At 39.0% G+C, this 19,356-nt stretch overlaps 1 protein-coding gene across 1 annotated transcript in view; it reads left to right on the forward strand.

Annotated features, from left to right (window-relative positions):
* Window positions 1-7,223: 7,223 nt before the first annotated feature.
* LOC117394391 (enhancer of polycomb homolog 1-like) overlaps window positions 7,224-19,356 on the forward strand; it is a 55,236-nt gene continuing 43,103 nt past the window's right edge. Inside the window, exon 1 of the mRNA XM_033992617.3 lies at window positions 7,224-7,489. The gene's annotated coding sequence lies outside the window, so the exon portion shown is untranslated. The remainder of the gene's footprint in view (window positions 7,490-19,356) is intronic.

Genomic DNA, 19,356 nt, shown 5'->3' on the forward strand with positions numbered 1-19,356 from the left:
ATCAGCACCTTCCAGGGGTCCACCAGTGGCTCCCACTTGACGTTGTTCCTCCCCACAGAGAACTCGGTCCGCTTGGAAGGGTCCACCATGCAGAAGTAGCAGTTGCTTGAGTGGTAAGTGGGTTCCCGCCAAATTCTTGGGATAGCAAACTTCATGGCTCTCTTTTTCCCTCTGTACCATCCTACAAAAATACATTTATTTCACCCATGACTAATGTGTAAGAGATTCTCGCAACATTTTTCATATATGATATATTTTTTCAATAACATTGAAAATTGTAAAACATTTTCAAATTAAAAACTTTTACAATTTTAAAAATTTTAATAAATTTTATAACATAAAATTCCGAGCAACAATTGTCCATCTTACCTTCCAGAGTTTTTTTGCAGTGCTCGCAGGTGAAATGAGGTGCCCAGGGTTTGTCTTGATCCCCGACAGGCATGCCGAAATATGCCTTGTTGGCCTCACACATCTTAGCAGATGCTTCCACTGAGTACTTTTTCGCTCTTGTCTTGATAAATTGGCCGCAGACATAGCAAAATGTGTCTGCCGGATGCTTGCAGCCTCTTGATGCCATCTCAGAAAAATGCAGATATGTATCCACTTAGGCAGTTGGAACTAAACTGAACTGGTGGGCTTAAGGCCCCTGTATTTATACTACTATTTATATTACTGGAAAGTTCTAGAAGTTACTCCAAGTTTACTCAGCACTGAATCAATCTGGAATGTTCTGGAAAATAGGTAAATTTCAAAATATCACTGTCCTGGTCACAAAAGCAAAGTTTGTGGGGAATAATAGCCATTTTCTATACTTTTGAGGCATAAGCAATTAGGAAATAACACTTACTACCCAGGAACCAAAAAAAAAAATAATAATTTGTTACACGGTGTGATCAGCGCCATAAGGCCGAGCTGAAAAACATGGTCACCACTCTTAAAGGGGCCGCACCCAGCTACCGCAGAACCATTAGAACAACGCAGAGACATGTTGTGTCCGACTGTACTTATATTTAGCTAAATGCTGTACCTGTAATAACTGCCTTTGTGCTACCCCTGTCCCTTAGAAGCATGACATTGTGATTGTAGCTCAGTTAGTCTTATTTTTCAGTGCTGTTTTATAGTTACCAATAAACTGCCTGGTATTTGAACTGATCACAAGCTATCCTCCTGTCCTTGGGTGTGTGTACTAGCATTATGAAGATGAAAACAAATGTAATTACAGATTAATCCACATGGTGGAAACAAGAGCAAGCTTTTCTGTGGTCACATGAGATGCTGCAATATAAATGTAAATGCAGCGATTACATAATACATTCCTCTCAGCTCCTGATCATTTGTTTTGAACACGCCATTCAGGCTGGTAATATCTGACAAGTAGCAAGCAGCAGCCGCTTGGGGAGGGAGTGAAAAGCATCATGGGGCCTGTGTTATCTGGGCTTAACTGGAGAGAGCCATATACTCCTGTCAAAATATCCTGTGAGCTCACAACAGTGTAAGGTACTGCACGCAGGCAATAAAAATGTGCATTATAAATGTCATATGGGAGATACTGAAATTGAAGAAGGAATCTATGAAAAAGACCAAGGAGTTTATGTTGACTCAGAAATGTCTTCATCTAGACAATGTGGGGAAGCTATAAAAAAGGCCAACAAGATGCTCGGATATATTGTGAAAAGTGTTGAATTTAAATCAATGTTAAAAGTTTACAATGCATTGGTAAGACCTCACCTAGAATTTTGTGTTCAGATCTGGTCACCTTGTTACAAAAAGGATATTGCTGCTCTAGAAAGAGTGCAAAGAAGAGCAACCAGAATTATCCTGGGTTTAAAAGGCATGTCGTATGCAGACAGGCTCAAAGAATTGAATCTGTTCAGTCTTGAACAAAGAAGACTATGACTACTATTCAAGCATTCCAAATTCTAAAAGGTATTGACAATGTCGACCCAGGGGACTTTTTCGACCTGAAAAAAGAAACAAGGATCAGGGGTCACAAATGGAGATTAGATAAAGGGGCATTCAGAACAGAAAATAGGAGGCACTTTTTACACAGAGAATTGTGAGGGTCTGGAACCAACTCCCCAGTAATGTTGTTGAAGCTGACACCCTGGGATCCTTCAAGAAGCTGCTTGATGAGATTCTGGGATCAGTAAGCTACTAACAACCAAACGAGCAAGATGAGCCGAATGGCCTCCTCTCGTTTGTAAACTTTCTTATGTTCTTATGTGTGTACAACCTTGAAGCCAGTGAGATTGTGGGATGACTGGCAAGAACCTTTTTTTTGAAACAGCACATTTATGGAGCCACAGATCCAAACAAAAATGAAAGATGAATTCCCTTAAAAATGACTTACGCATGATTCAATTTTAATTAATCATTTTAATGGCCCTTGGATACATCAAGTATGAGATACAAAACCTGAGCAAGCAGGCGAGCCGTGGAAACACCCTGTTTTGTTGCCGTGGGCAGTCGTAGCCGGGAGCGCCAGGTAGTGGAAACGGGGCATTTGCCGGTACCTGACTTACCTTGAAAATGCCTGGAAAATCCATTAAAATCATGTGACAATGCGACCAGCCCCACCAACATTATACAGAGAGCAGGTGGCGCTGGCAGAGTTCAGAGGTCACACTGTCACATGATATAGGTGGAATGTTCAGTCCCAGCACTTAGTATTCTCCAGACAAAATCAAGTAACAAGTTTTAGAGAAAACTGATTAAACTTAATACTGGAGCAACAGACCTACAGCTAGAGAACATCATAAAATAGCAAGGAGAAGACCATTTGAAACTACTTCCAGTTGTCTCTAAAGAAAGCTCTTAGTTTGCATACAGTGTCTTTAGGGTAAAAGCATGGTATTGGTGCCAATAGAGAAAGACATTGGGTGGTTAATGAAATAAACCTGGTTTGTTTTTAAAACATTAAAGAGTTCATCCATGTTATTTATTTTTTTTTGTTTTATCTCTAGCATTTCATAATTAACTGATTTATGACAATACAGCAGTTCCATAAAGAAAATCCTGGATGTCCTTCCCCATGGTCTTTATAAAACCATAACAATAATGAAATACGGCACATGAAACATTTACAAATAGTTTTTCTGTAAATGTACGTCATTATTTTCCAATTTACTATATTCCAGAATAGATACTGTTATAAAACAGGCCCTAAATCCTGTGCTGCCTGAAAGGGTTAAAGGTTCAGTGACAGTGTTGTGAACACAGCTCCTCGCTGCTCACTTAACATCGCACCGTTTAATGTGCTGTCAGTGTGCTCTGCTTTGTTACAGCATTGCAGAGAATCTGTTGTCAGCTTACTCTTGCTCGCAGTGCTTCTAAACCTCTTGTCAGCATATTCTAATTCACAGGGATGAATACCCTGCCAATTGCTATTCAGTCAAGCGCTCTGGCCAAGATTAGGCCTTGTACCAAACACCCTCATTACTTAAATGACAGCTTTTAAATGTAATAACAGGTCTCCATAGCTATAGCTGTAGGGAAGTCCACATATTTAAATTCCATATTGGGTTACAGGTATAAGTGAGGTTAATGAATATCCTAGCAACTGAAGTTCTGTGTTTCTGTGCCAAACATTGTAACAGGCGAATACAATATCCGGGTTCTACAGTCAGTGTTGCTCTGCCACTGCGCATCACCCACCACTTGGTGTCAGATGTAACAAGTAATCAATTGGCTGATTAGGCCCTGGGGCATGTTTTAAAATGCATTAATTAATAATAAGTCTGCTTATCACTGCTTAATTTGATAAACAACAGCATTGATTTAAACAGAATACCTCCTGACAGTTATTGGGGTCATATGCCAGTCAATAAGAATACCTTAGTAACCATACTTAAAGCTACAGTGTAGCCCAGTGTTCCCCACCCTGCTTACCACTACATCACTCAATGAGCCATATAGGCATTTACAGCAGAAGTGTGACACACAGAAGCTCTGTTATAACATTATTATACTGTAATGACAAGACTGTACAGCAATACCTATAGCTGTGATATGTGAAGGTTTTCACCTTCTTAAATATGCTAGCTAGAGGAATCGCAGGGCAGCTAACCGGGGATGTCTTGGAGTGAATATGGTTTTAGTACCATCATGTATGCAATGTGTTCTGTGTTTGGACTTCCAATCCTGCACTCCCCCCCCCCCCCCCCCCCCAAATTATAAAAAAATATATATTATAAAGCCCTTTTCTACTTGCACTGCTTCAGGAAAAAGCAACTGCAACTGAAGGATGTTATCCATCAAGAAGTGTTGTGTGTTACAGTGAAAATTGCTGATGGAATCCCTCCTTGGGACAAATGGTCAAATTAAGCAGCATTTCAAATATCCTTAATGAGGCTTAGGCACTTTTATACTGTCGAGCTCCATTGACTTTCAACATGTTTTTTGGCAGCACCCTGAAATGATACACTTCTTTGCCTCAGACCGTACAATAACCAGCCTGAATCTTGCCCTTATTTTACATTTAAAAGATAGAGACAGAAAAAAAACTGGACCCATCTATTCAACACCCGGACGTGGAACTGTTTCCATCATAGTATGAAGATGGAATTTGAGAATCTTTCCTTCTCTGGTTTTAAAGATCGTATTTGGGAATTGCTTAGAGCCTCCTGCCAATGCTTCTCCTTCCCTCCACCTTAACAAACAGAGGTCTTATTTATTCTATTCTTTCATCTGTGCATGCTGCTGATTAAGTTTGAACCACACATGTTTTCCAGGGCCCCCATGTATCCATGAGGGTAGAAGCTCTTGAAAGTGTCATGAAGTTATTCCACATACTGTAAGTCATTTAAATATACTTTGTCGTGATACTAACACCTCACATGATTGCTGAATGACATCTAGGGTTAAATACCACTTATTCAATTCTAAATTAACTATGGCCATTCACTTTTCCTCAAACTGATAGCTCTCAATTTACAGCCGTGGTGAGAGAATACATCTGGAGGGATGCTGTCACTTGTGCAACTCAGGATTAAGTCGATACTGAAATAGCAACAGCACGTACTTCACCTCTACACCAATCAATAACCTACACAGCAGTAGAAGCTGGAGCAAATAGGTGCTTTTATGTCCTCACATGTTACATGCACCTTATTTATTTATTTTATTTATTTATTTCTTAGCAGACGCCCTTATCCAGGGCGACTTACAATCGTAAGCAAAAACTTATCTGAACTGTAGACTGTTGAGCTATACTAGAGTCTATACTGAAACTGTTATTTTTTCCTAACTACTAATAAACTTTATTATAAGTTCAAGTCTAAGCAGAATTATGAAGAAGTCCTATTCTGGAATGCAGACTTATTTATACTAGTCAATTTTGCATCTTTTTATTTGTTTGTTGTCTTATTTGCTCATGTTTGCTCTCGTTTATGTCTAGTTCAATATTATAATTTTTTTCTTGTATTCAAATTTAACGGACACCCTTGTCAACACCCCCACCGCTATAAAAGAACAAGGGTCAGCTTCTATTGTGATGCCTGAAGGGGGGCTACAAGAAGAGCCGGGGTTTTGTCAGCAGTGGATCTGATATTTACTTATCTTTTCAATTGACAATAGACTGGTCTGTATTGCGTTAGGGGGGTGCATCAAGGACCAGGCTAAACTCATCTAGAAATCGTCTAGAAAAAAAGATAAGGGCTGGATTTACTGATACAGTGGAGGTGACCCCTCCTACCACTTAGATCCAGCTGAACAGCTGACGTGTGGCCTGGTCTGCCTGCCACCCTTTAAGTCTGTTATGAACTTTGATATTCTGTCACACACTAGACTATGTTGTTCTGTCACACACTAGACTATGTTGTTCTGTCACACACTAGTCTATGTTGTTCTGTCACACACTAGTCTATGTTGTTCTGTCACACACTAGACTATGTTGTACTGTCACACACTAGACTATGTTGTTCTGTCACACACTAGTCTATGTTGTTCTGTCACACACTAGACTATGTTGTACTGTCACACACTAGACTATGTTGTACTGTCACACACTAGACTATGTTGTACTGTCACACACTAGAATATGTTGTTCTGTCACACACTAGTCTATGTTGTACTGTCACACACTAGACTATGTTGTTCTGTCACACACTAGACTATGTTGTACTGTCACACACTAGACTATGTTGTACTGTCACACACTAGTCTATGTTGTACTGTCACACACTAGAATATGTTGTTCTGTCACACACTAGACTATGTTGTACTGTCACACACTAGTCTATGTTGTTCTGTCACACAATGTCTCAGCATTCCAAACTCAAAGTCCTAGTACAAAACCATTTCAAAGGAATGGACAGGATCAATGTCACACTGCTTTCAAGTCAACCCCACACCTCCCCAAATAAAACACAATATACACATGATACAGTTTAACACATGCACTTTATTTATTTATACAGAAAAGTTACTAGACTGTAATTACCTTTCTGACTGAGAAACACCATAGACCTTGCAGTACAATATCACACATGTGGCACCACTGAAGTGTATTACAATTATCATTTTGACACTAAAAACACATATTTATATATTATTATTGTCACAGGGTTACTTGGCCTACAAGCCAATGTCAAATAGACTATTTCAAAATACTACGGCATTAGCTCAAATTACCTTCAATAGCACGACGACCACTGTTTGTTTGTTTGTTATTTCTTTCTTTCTTTCTTTCTTTCTTTCTTTCTTTCTTTCTTTCAAAACAGAGATCAAAATTAGTAAAATATTTGAAGAAAAGGGAGTGCGTCTCTTCAGCCAAGAATGTGACAGTCTGAAAGGTCTGACATGATTAATATTACTAGGTTTGGGTTTTAAAATATTACCACAACAAAACTCTTCACAGGCTCAGTCAAACATTTCGAGACGGATATCTGGACGGTCAGCAAATCTGCTTCCACGCAGCCATGTTAATGAGATGTCTCAGTACGTGTAACACACAAATACACTTCATTCTATAATGAGGATCGCCGTTTGAATACTCAGGAGGCAAACGTATAACATTAAACCGCATCAATGTTGATGATCCTAGCAAATTCTGCTGATCCTGCTGCTTTCTGGTCTTTAACGTTAATACACCACTGAACTTCCTATGTTGCGTGTGAGATCACCAACCCTAAGCTCTCTACAGGTGATTGGTGCCACTCGTCATCCAATCACAAAGCGCCTGTGTGCCATTGCAAAGTTGTTAACCCCAGAGTCTTCTGCTGGTTTGGTCAGTTTTTAATCTTCTTCAAATAAAGCTCTTATTTTTTGTGATCTGCATAACGGCTTACGGATCTTACAACAAAAAATAAATAAAAATGCGTCAATCGTAGGAAACAACTAATCAGTTTAATTTATAAGACAAATCAACGGATTAAAAATGTTTAAAAATAATTTTACTGCATGGCGTTTGTTGTTTGCTAAAATCCAACTGTACAGCATATATTTTAGTGATCGTGCTGAAGAGCCCTGTCATCAACACCCTGGTTTGCTGGTAAGTTTATTATTTGTATAACTACGTTTCTCAACTGTTTTCTCAGCATACTGTGAGATAATGATAATTGTATATTAATAAATTTAAATGAGACGATTCCCTTTGCTTTGGTCTATAAATTCCGCCCATATTGTCGCGTCAATCTTTGATTCCTGGCAAATGTTGAAACAAAGTAATTATTTTTTTGCGCCGTGGTATTTTCAAGGATAGTTCAGTTACTGTACATAAAAAACACATTTGAATTGATAGCGTTACAATCGTGTTGTGATGTCGCAAAAACGAAAAAAACTTCATTGGATTTTTTTGTTGTACTTTTTTTTTTCTTGATGAAACGAGATAATGTCTGGAACGCAAAATGCGTACTCTGCATTGTTTTAAATCTAAGTACTCTTTTATTTATCTTTCATAAGAAAGCTGAATCACAGATTTCACATAGATCTAATCGAGAGACCTGGTAGTATAGATTTTTTTTTCAAACTCGATTGCATGTATGAAAAATTGCTGTGCTTGTGTAAGAAGGTGGAGGTTGACATATTTAGCACGGCTTTTTAAGTTATGGCTGTAACTGAATGGTGGCTGTTTGTAGTGCTGCTTATTCTAGCCCTACTTTAGAAATGTTGCTAAAGAATAACATTTAGAATCTCGGTTATTATCAATCTGCTTCTAAAAAGGAAGGTCGGGTGTCTTTCTCTATGTGTGTTGGATTTAAAAAAAATATATATATATTTTTTGCGCACGGTCGAAGATCGTTTTTTTTTTTGTTAGCATCGATCTGTGATGGTGGCGCTGTGGTGTAGTAACATTTCTTTATTTTGACAATTTTATTAAAATACAACAAAGCGGGACGTGGTATTATTATAGAAAACTGTTCTGTAGATTGCACTTCATTGGAGGGGACCTGGATGCGGCTTGGAAATCTTTTTTTAACGTTTAGTGTGATTGTGTGTGTTTTTTTTTCGTTTTTTTTTTCTTCTTTTTTCTCGCAGTACTGTATTGACGGGAATGCCCCAGAAGGTCTATCTGATCTTTATGATCTAATTGCAGTTGATACAGGATTTAGAAGAGGCGGGGTTTACTACAATGTGTCAGCCGTTTAGTTTTCCTTTTCTTAGAAATCTAAGTCTAAATGGGGTACACATGGCACTGGCTGCCCTTCGTCAATGAAATAAGATTCTCAAATGATTAACTGTAAAGTAAGTGCTGTGTTTCTTTTATTATGGCTTCAGAACATGGGTTTTCAAAAACTGCTGTATACATTTTTGTATGTGGTAGTTATAGTACAGTAATTCAAATCTGGTTTCTTGTTTAGTAATTTATTTAATAATCTATATATGTCTGTATATATACATACACGTGTGTAGTCTGGTTGCTTCAAAAATACCAGTTAAAAAAGCCTTGTGTTAATAAACAGCATTTATTTATTTAATGTATTTATTTTAGAGTGTTAGGAATAGACTGTCCAAACATTTATGAACCTCACCTGCTTAAATGCTGTTACCCTACTTTGGTTATAATCAGAAGCCCCCTTTTTGTTCTTGGTTCAATAACCGTCTGCCACACCTGGCTAGTTGTAACCTAATATTTATATGTTCATTCCTCAGCATTTTTTTGTCCCCCACAGTACAATACAGGTTTTGATTTTATATGGTACCATGTTGTGGAATGCAAACAACCCAAGTTTATGGTGCCAGTATACTGTGGGTTGGGTCAACGACTGTTCCCACCAAGTTGGTAATAACAATGTAGTGGACTTTTAATTGGAAACAGAATTGATGTGGTATACTCAGTTGCATGATTTTTTTATTCCCCATGAACATTTTGGAGGCCTGTGTTTGCAGGATTTTTAAATAGAGAACTGCTTAACTAATTGTGATTAAGCTTAGTAAGGGCTGAGTAGCGCCACTTTGGTATCAAAATCTAGAGATATTCAGAGGCTGTCTATCTGTCTGTATTGCTTAAATTTGTACATACTGTGGATATAGGTCTCTTGATCTAATTCTTTTTCATGGGACAGTAGTCTCCACGTATAGGACCACCTCCTAAGAGAACCCTACACCTAAGAGAATACCGTTGTGGTGAAATCATTTTTCCCGTTGTAAATGCTCCACTTAAAAGAACACAGTTTTGACACCGCTAGCGATTTGTTCACAACTGATACAGTACGATTTTGTAATCTGATAACTCCTCATCAAACTTAAATTCAAATGGTTTATTTAATCTTTTCAGATGTGACTTGTCATTGAGTGTCTTGAGGCACACCAATCTGGCTTATTAAATCTTTCCCGAACCGCCGTCATATCATTACCTCGTTGCGTATTCTGATTTCCACGAATGCACCTCATCGCTACAAAACAGCATGTAAACACACGGCAAGACACGCTGCTGATTCTCTTGCTACAAAAAAGCTGGAAATTGTTTGAGCTCCTGAAAAAAACCTGAATCGGACACAAGTCGCAGAACAATGTGGTGTTTACCATTCTGTTAAAATGTTGTGTGTGTCTTGAATATTGCTCCTCTGCAAGTATTCACAATTAATCTAGCCGCAAACTAGATACAGTGCAGTGAGAAAGACTTCGTCAAAATGTTTGTCTACATTTAAGTTCCTTTTAGTGTTTCTCTAGTTAAATGAAGATAGATTCACTGTAACATGGATACACTATGGAAACTCATTCTTGGCATGCAGAAAAACATCGCCTTTTGTGCTCACTTTCAGCAACATAATAAAGCTCTCTCTTCATGAATGAAAGTGAATGGGGATGCTCTGCAGCCAGCCGAGAGGTACCATGAAATTATTGTGTCCGGGCAGGAAGACCACTGTACATAAAGAGCTTTGAAAAGAACCATGATGCTGGGTTTCATTTTCATGTTTTGCAGGCCTTTGTTTTTGTTTTCTTCTGAATATATTTTCTGTTCAGACAGGATCATTTAAAAGTACCTTTCTACTGTATCTCCTGTCTCCTGAGAGGAGTGAAATGTGATCTCATTGCAGAATCAGCCACCCTGTGCGGCTGGCTGCTGTGAATGAGTAAACATGGCCAGGCAGAGGCAGCTCGCAAGGAATCGTGGGTATTTTACTGTAGCCCACCCCTACCAATACACCCGCAATGTGTAGTAACGCTAGGGTCGCTTTGCTGGAAAGGCTGGTTATTTATAAATGAAAGCTGAAAAATGATTCGGAAGCTTAGGCTGGTATTCGGGGGAAGGATTATTGAATGATTTCTGTCTTTAGGATTATTGAATAATTGCTCATTAGATCACTTCCTATATAAATCTCAGGTAAACTCACCTGGGCTACTTTTGGAAAGCAATCTTGGTTGTTTTTTCACCATTCATTCTAGTGGTATAAAATGAACTCAAATTCAATTGCCTTAAGTTTTTGAATGGGTTTTGAATGCGCATAGTGCAAAAACTCAGGCAGGCAGAGGAAGCAGTGAAAAGCAACAGACGTACACACACACACATGCACACACACGCACACACAAACATACACAGAAAAAACAATGCACATGCATGACCATCGATGGTGATCAAACAATTATGATAGATCGATGCATCACACCAGCCTTAATATGGAATGTGACCACATGCCAATGAGAAACATCCAAAAGTGATGCCAAGCAATAGTTGCAGATGGTGTTGCAAATATGTTGCAGGAAAAAAAGCTGAGTTCAAATGGTTAATTTAGTAGTCATTCAGTGGTGTGAGAGGGTATTAGATGCCAGCGAGATGGTTTTCTTTTGTTTGTTTAAATGTATTTTCTTTCTTTAGGCCAAAAGATGTAAATGTAATAACACAGGGTAACCTGAAATGAAAACATTATCATGAAGATAAAACATAGACATGCTGTTCAAGCATACACATTTTAATTAGAATAACAAGTATACTATACATAAAAGCAATGTACACAATATTACCAGTAAATAAATATGTAAGATCATTATTTCACAACAGTTTGTTTGATTTCTAGTAGGGTGTTAGTTATCCTTTGGCAACAATCAAAGCTCAGACCCTGTGAAATTACTTTGTACCAAATCTTGTTAGATGTCAGGCGTAGTGTTGCACCATTCATCATCAGAGCAAGTGCCAGTTCAACAGTGGATCATGGGCTGTTCCAATAGGTGCCAGTGGTTTAATTGGGTTTAAGTTGGGACTCTGGGCTGGCCACTGCAGATTGTCCTCCGATCAATCCCTAACGGACACAGCCGTATGGCAAGGCATGCTGTCATGCTGCTAGATGTAAGGGCCCTCCCCATAGTGTTGCATCAACTCGCAGAGTGTAGCTCTCACACTCACAAATGGCAATGACAAAACATTCTTACTGCAACAGGTTCTATATGAACACATTAAATACATTTCATGCCAGCTTTTCTAGAATATGTTTAGAAACGTTCAGTGGCTACCTAGAATTAAGTTGAGAGTGTATTTTCTCTTGCACTGTTTGTATGACAGACCTGCACAGCAACAAGTGAATGAGTAGAGTTACCCACCCATCTTTACACGTATTATAGTAAAAAACAAATCTTCTGCACTGCCTTAGAACAGCTTTTGTCAATATAGGGTTCAACTGCAAATCAACTTTTATTATAACCTGCTTCCCGGTATTCTTGCATCATTTTGTTCAGCTCAATTCCTACTCCAGACCAATGCATAGAATAGTGTTTGGAATTACACAGCATGGGCCTGGGGAAATCGTGTGTCACTGAGCTATTGTCTTTAAGATGGCAGCTGGCTGGGATGGCGGTAATACACCCTGCTGTCAATGTGGGCTTGTGAGAGTGTTCTAGGCCACTATGTGCACGTCAGGGCTGCAGAGACATGAATCCACAGTAATACTGTATTTTATCTGGTATTTTCTAATAGAAAAAATACTGTATTCAGCATTAAGCTTGCAGGTGATGAACACCCTAACAAATGACCAGAACATGTTTCAAACTAGAAAAGCTGTGTGTTATCCAATTGTAATAAACAGGGTTGGTGTTTATTCCTTACAATTAATTTTTAAAATCAATTTCTTAGAAGGGACATTGTTGTGATTGGCTTCAAATAAAAGCTGTTGAACAGTTTGACTAAAGCCCGGGACAGAGACAGACAGACAGACGCGGCACGGCACGTGAGGCATTTTGCCGCCTGTATCACTGCCATTGCTTTCATATGGTGTTGGACAGATCAGTGCGGGACGATACCGCTAGTCCCGTGGCGACGCTGAGCGGGACCGCTCAAATCAAATCCAGAGCGATTTCTTCTGGCTGCCGGTGCGGTACTGTCGGTGGATTAACCAATCAGAGCCAAGTGCTGACAACACATGCTTGCCAGGAAAAATCATGGATGAAACTGTTGTCTACGGAGGTGTCCAAGCACCCTGAAGTGTTTGATCTCTCCCATATTTCAGAAAAGAACAGGCAATTCAGTATTTTATACATCACCCCTGATAAGCATCCTTCCTGCCTTTTTTTTATTATTTCTGTAGTTCACTAAGTTTTTATTATTAAATAACTGGCTGTAAAAGGATATATTTTCTAACACTTTAGTAGCAGGCTACTTGCTGTCAGCAATGTATTGTGTGTTTCTTTGGTAAGCTCAGATTGTTCATTTCATACACCTGCATATAGACGACAGAAAAACAAAGCTGAAAAACAAACCAGTGTTTTTATTTAGTAGATTATATGGGGGGCATTACAGCTATGGCCAAAAGTTTAGCATCATGCCCTATAGAATTATTAATGTTATGTTGACATTGAAATTACCGTATTTACTTGAATTTAAGTCGCACTTTTGTGGCCAAAATGAAAGCTCAAATTTGGGGGGAGCGACTTTGATTCGAGGTTTTTAGTTAGGGTACCAATTTACATTTGCGCATGTCAATTATTCTGGTGCGCTTGAACAAGACCAACTGTACACATTACTGTCCACAACAGATATTAATCTTGGTACAGTACCGGTATATTAAAATGGCTGCACTGCTTAATGGCGGATTCTCCATCACTCTCTGATTCACTAACTTACTCACTGGTATTATGGTCTGTGCCTGGTTTAACTGTGGGAACCCCACTCGTGTAAACTCCAAAGTCCTAACTCAAACCTACAATAAACTAGACACTTCTGTCTTGCACTAATTTTGCTTGCAAACGTGACAGTCACGTTGGCCAAAATAAACAAACCAGGACAATAAAGCAGACCTAAATAAAGTTCAAGGTACTGGGTGCAACAGCTGATGCAGGACACACATATATAAAACCACTTTTTATAGTTGCATTTATTTTCACAGCTGTTACAAAATCTTGTGCAAAGAAGCAGAATTGCAGGATAGGAAATCTGCAAAAAATCTATTTAATCTCTGCTCTCTCTGAGGTTACTACGACTACTACTACTACTGCTAATAATAATAATAATAATAATCATCATCGGTTGAAGACCACGGGCAGTTCTAGTCTGTGTCTGCTCATATCCTGTATTGCACTGGAGTCATTTGGTCTGTTTGCAGTGACAAAATTGCTATTTTGTTGATACCTCGGTTTTTGTAATAAGCCTGGCTTGTATTGCATAAAATCACAAGATTGCATCATTTCTTGTGGTTAATGTGCGCACATCCTAATGTCTGAACCACCTACACATGCCTTCCTGACCAAAAGTAATGGTGACACATTTAACCATGAGTTTAGATTCACTTTGAAATGTTTTTGTTTCTGCTCAGTCATCCTATCCTGGTGAGTTTAAAACTCCATATATCCTCAATATGTGGTCTTTATTCCTGATGTATTTCTTGCATCCCCAGATGAATACTGTACATCTGGTAACATTGCATAGACAAGCCCTGATTCTGCTTCGAGGTTATCAGTATACTTTGATTAACCTCTCTCTTATCTGAAATACTGTGGAGGATCATGCACCGAGCAAATCCAGTAATCACATTTCTAATTTCAGCCGGTTGTGTTTGCTTTGCTTGAGTCAATATCAAAGCTGACATTACCGTAAAGCGATGTCACATGTAAACTTTACTGTACTGTATGCATGCTTCTGCATCTGACAGTGCATATTACTTGCTTACTATACCAAGCTGATCTCACTTTAATGACGCTCGGTTAATAATTAATTGTCGTTGACTTATACAAATCTCCATAATTGCTAGGTTTGCTTCCTGGCTGAGAAGTCGGTGGTTTTTGCTGGGGTTCCAGATTCCAGAGGGGCTCTGGCGTCCTGTGGGTTAGGGACTGTTTCTTCTCATCGCGCTGCAGGGGACTTGACCGGCCAGCCACCTTGTGTACTTAGGCAGACATTCTGCAGGGCTGGCCTTTGTCCTGCAGTGGCCAGTAGCTCACTGACACCCGCTTTCGAGTTCCTGGGTGTAAATGGGTAAACTGGCTTGGTCTTGGGATTGGAGGACGCCCACTGAACCTGCAGTTCTCCTGAGCTGTGTGAGGAATTGCTGCGGAATGGGGACCTATAATTGGACTTTATAAATTGGAGAGAAAATCAGGAGTAAAATAATTGGGCACTCTAAATTTAAGAATAACCTAGGCAGTTTAAATTACTGATTCAAACCTGATTGAGAAATTCTAAAATCTTTATGAAATGTAGTACATGATAAAGCCCCAGTACCTTCTAAGCATACTACTGGAGGCATTGACTAAGGTATTAAACTGGTCTTCAGTGAGCTCTTTCACTGCCTTTTGATAAAGCATTGCAGTATGCTGTACTTGTGCCTGTGTGCTTTTTTTGATATCCCTTTGTTTTTACAGCTGGGCCCCACTGCAAACTACCTACACGACTCAAAGTCATTGTAAAGAAAGAGTTGAACTTTGACCTGTGTAAAATAAATAAAACATTACAAGATTAAATAATGCTGCTTAGCAATGGCAAACCTGTATAAATGAACACGTTGATTCTGAGATGCTACCTCACCCCCTTTGGTGTCTGTAGGATACTCAGGCAGAAGCTGATTGAGAATATTAATGCATCACTTCTGAAGAATGGTGGCTATGGGGCCTGTTAGGGGTTACATTGGATTGGGAACTTTGCCATAGTTGTCTGAAGAATATTGACCCTTTCAACACTAAGGATTGGTTTATATTTGAATTGTGACTCAGCTATCTTCCTTAAACCTTTGTCCTAAAGAATAAAATCCTTTATTTGAGTATACTTGAGAACAGGACAAACCATTTTTTTTAATATATTTTTTTTTAACTTATATACTACCTGAGACTGGGATCCTACAGCAGGAGTCCCGTGAGGTTCCAATGGGATTTCTGATGGCATATGTTAACATACAGCACTAAGATAAGGACTGAAAGGGTTAAAGTACATGGTGGTAAATTGTACCTAATATACCGTATATTGCTATAATTTCATTAAAATCAGATTTTCCTTGTGGAAAATGCCCACATTATACTAAAGGTGGATGTTATTTGTTATGGTAATTTGTTTGAAGCTGTAGGACACAAACTTCCAGAAGCAACTCACATGTGCTGGATGCGTTCCATCAAGGGGAAGCACAGAACGGAAAAGATACAAAAGAAAAGAAAATATCATTAAAAATCAAACACACGTTTAACATATATGTGCTCTTTTCATATAGGAAAATGTGAGATCTAAGAAATGATGGTAGGTAATATATATGAGGTTTACTGGATAAATGTCCTATCAGTCACTGTTAATTAAAATGTAATCCCAGACCAAGTAAGTAACATCATATTCACACTATCTAAATACTGCGCCGTGAACACGAGTGCTGCCTATAACCTCCCTGTATTCCTTGTTAGTGGGATCAAAGCAGATCCAAGGCTGCAATCCTCGGAGTGGAGGGGGAGCTTCCCACGGCTTATTAAAGCACAGGAAAACTTTGAGGTTTTCATGTTCAATTCAAATCAGTTCATTGTTATTTTAATTGCTTCTCATGCCCAAGGGATTCAATAGGATGGTGTCGCAATGATAAGAATAAGGGCAGAGATAGCGTACAGTACCCTCCCAAGTGCTGGGACAGAAGAGTAAAAGCAGAATGACTGGGGAGGGGTTCTTCAGTGCTCCAGTTACTCTGCACCACTTTTACCCAACCTGGGCCTCTTGCTTATTAAATATGTTGGTATCCCTCCCTGCACAAATATGCACATATCTATTTGTTACTAATGCAAGACAACTGGGTGTGGCATTTCCTCTTCCTTTACCCTGCTAGGGCTGCCACATCCATCTTTACATCGAAATGGAGATCTGTTTATCTTATGCCTCATTTCCAGCAGTAGTGAAAAGCTTGAAATGTGTAGCTCTGCTCCCCTGTCTGCTTTTTATCCAGCACACACCTCCCTGCTATGTGATGACGCAGATGGTTAGAGAGGCTTTTTTAAAAAAAATTATATATACATAAGGTGGTTGTTGCAGAATCATTGAGGTCCTTTAACATCTCCAGTGATTTTAAATGTGCTACCAGTCTTGGTAGTTATCATTTGCAGAAATATATTTTGGAATAAAATAAAAGAAGAAATATCCAACATAGATGAGCTGCAATAGTAGGAAATAGATATGTTGGGATGTTAATGGTTTGCTTGTTTCAAATCTTGTTCATCCATTCAGATACCAAGAGGTTTAGTAAGCAAGGGGCCTGCGTGTGGTAACACTGGCAATAAACGCTTCATCACCACTCATTCCAAGTGTAATTGTGTGTCTCAATATTTGTATAAGTGTCAAATCAGGAATGAGTTGAAAAAACAGGGTTAGAAATTTAAGGGCAGTGGTCATTGGAAACGCTGCTGTCTGTGGATCATTCAAACCAACCCCTGCATCAGTGCAGCTCAATTATTTTCTTTTTTTTTGTTTGTTTCGGCCTACGTGAGTCACACTGTGGTTGGTATGTTTACAGAATAAGCTTGACTGTGAATGCCCTGTTGAATACAGGTTGCTTTACTGTGAGCTTTTGGTTTATTGTGACTCTTGAGATGCTTCATTCATTCACTCAGCTCAGATTCTCTGGAGCCAGTGAGTCCTAGTGTAGATGAACAAATGCCAGTTCATAAGCATCATTAAGACACTGAGTGACAATTGGCTGCATGTGAATTTCACGGTGAAGAGCTATTGGCCTAACATGAACATACATGTTGTTGTTCTTGCCCTTCATCCTGTGGAAAGACGTGCCTTATTTATGATTGAGAGTTTAAAGTTAGTACAGTACAGTATTCTAGATGGATGTACTAGAGATTGCACATATGGCAATACAGTTTTTTTTAACGTAAAATCAGATACCCTACTTGTATCTGTAATCTTCACTTGCATTGACAGTCGGGTGCAGGAAGTCTCAACCCTCAAAGTACTGGGTCCCTATTACTGTACCTCTGCAGCTGTAGAAGAACAGAAACTGGTTGGATGCTAGATTCTCTGAGGTGTGCTTTGTGCATGTTATTACTTTAAATACTGTCAATGTGGAATGCTGATCTCTTGTTTTCATAACTGATTTCTTGTTGGAGGCTGCACCATATGATGGGTACAGCAAGTTCTTTTAAATGCATGTCGTGTAAATTACTTTTGATTCATTTGTGCAAGCATGAAGAAGAATAAAAAAGTAAAATGACTGGGGAGATACAGTGAAGTAAAATGAGATACAGTGAAGTAAAATGACTGGGGAGATGCAGTGAATTAAAATGACTGGAGAGATACAGTGAAGTAAAATGCCTGGGGAGATACAGTGAAGTAAAATGACTGGAGAGATATATTGAAGTAAAATCACTGGGGAGATACATTGAAGTAAAATGACTGGGGAGATACAGTGAAGTAAAATGACTGGAGAGATACATTGAAGTAAAATGACTGGGGAGATACAGTGACGTAAAATGACTGGGGAGATACAGTGACGTAAAATGACTGGGGAGATACAGTGACGTAAAATGACTGGAGAGATACATTGAAGTAAAATGACTGGGGAGATACAGTGAAGTAAAATGACTGGGGAGATACAGTGACGTAAAATGACTGGGGAGATGCAGTGAATTAAAATGACTGGAGAGATACAGTGAAGTAAAATGCCTGGGGAGATACAGTGAAGTAAAATGACTGGGGAGATACAGTGACGTAAAATGACTGGAGAGATACATTGAAGTAAAATGACTGGGGAGATACATTGTAGTAAAATCACTGGGGAGATACATTGAAGTAAAATCACTGGGGAGATACATTGAAGTAAAATGACTGGGGAGATACAGTGAAGTAAAATCACTGGGGAGATACAGTGAAGTAAAATGAGATACAGTGAAGTAAAATCACTGGGGAGATACAGTGAAATAAAATGACTGGAGAGATACAGTGAAGTAAAATGACTGGGGAGATACAGTGAAGTAAAATGAGATACAGTGAAGTAAAATGACTGGGGAGATACAGTGAAGTAAAATGACTGGGGAGATACAGTGAAGTAAAATGACTGGGGAGATACAGTGAAGTAAAATGAGATACAGTGAAGTAAAATGACTGGGGAGATAGATTGAAGTAAAATGACTGGGGAGATATATTGAAGTAAAATCACTGGGGAGATACATTGAAGTAAAATCACTGGGGAGATACAGTGAAGTAAAATGACTGGGGAGATGCAGTGATGTAAAATGACTGGGGAGATACAGTGATGTAAAATGACTGGGGAGATACAGTGAAGTAAAATGACTGGGGAGATACAGTGAAGTAAAATGACTGGGGAGATTCAGTGAAGTAAAATCACTGGGGAGATACAGTGAAGTAAAATCACTGGGGAGATACAGTGAAGTAAAATCACTGGGGAGATACAGTGAAGTAAAATCACTGGGGAGATACAGTGAAGTAAAATCACTGGGGAGATACAGTGAAGTAAAATCACTGGGGAGATGCAGTGATGTAAAATGACTGGGGAGATACAGTGAAGT

Source organism: Acipenser ruthenus, chromosome 3 (assembly GCF_902713425.1).
Source record: "Acipenser ruthenus chromosome 3, fAciRut3.2 maternal haplotype, whole genome shotgun sequence".
Taxonomy (NCBI): domain Eukaryota; kingdom Metazoa; phylum Chordata; class Actinopteri; order Acipenseriformes; family Acipenseridae; genus Acipenser; species Acipenser ruthenus.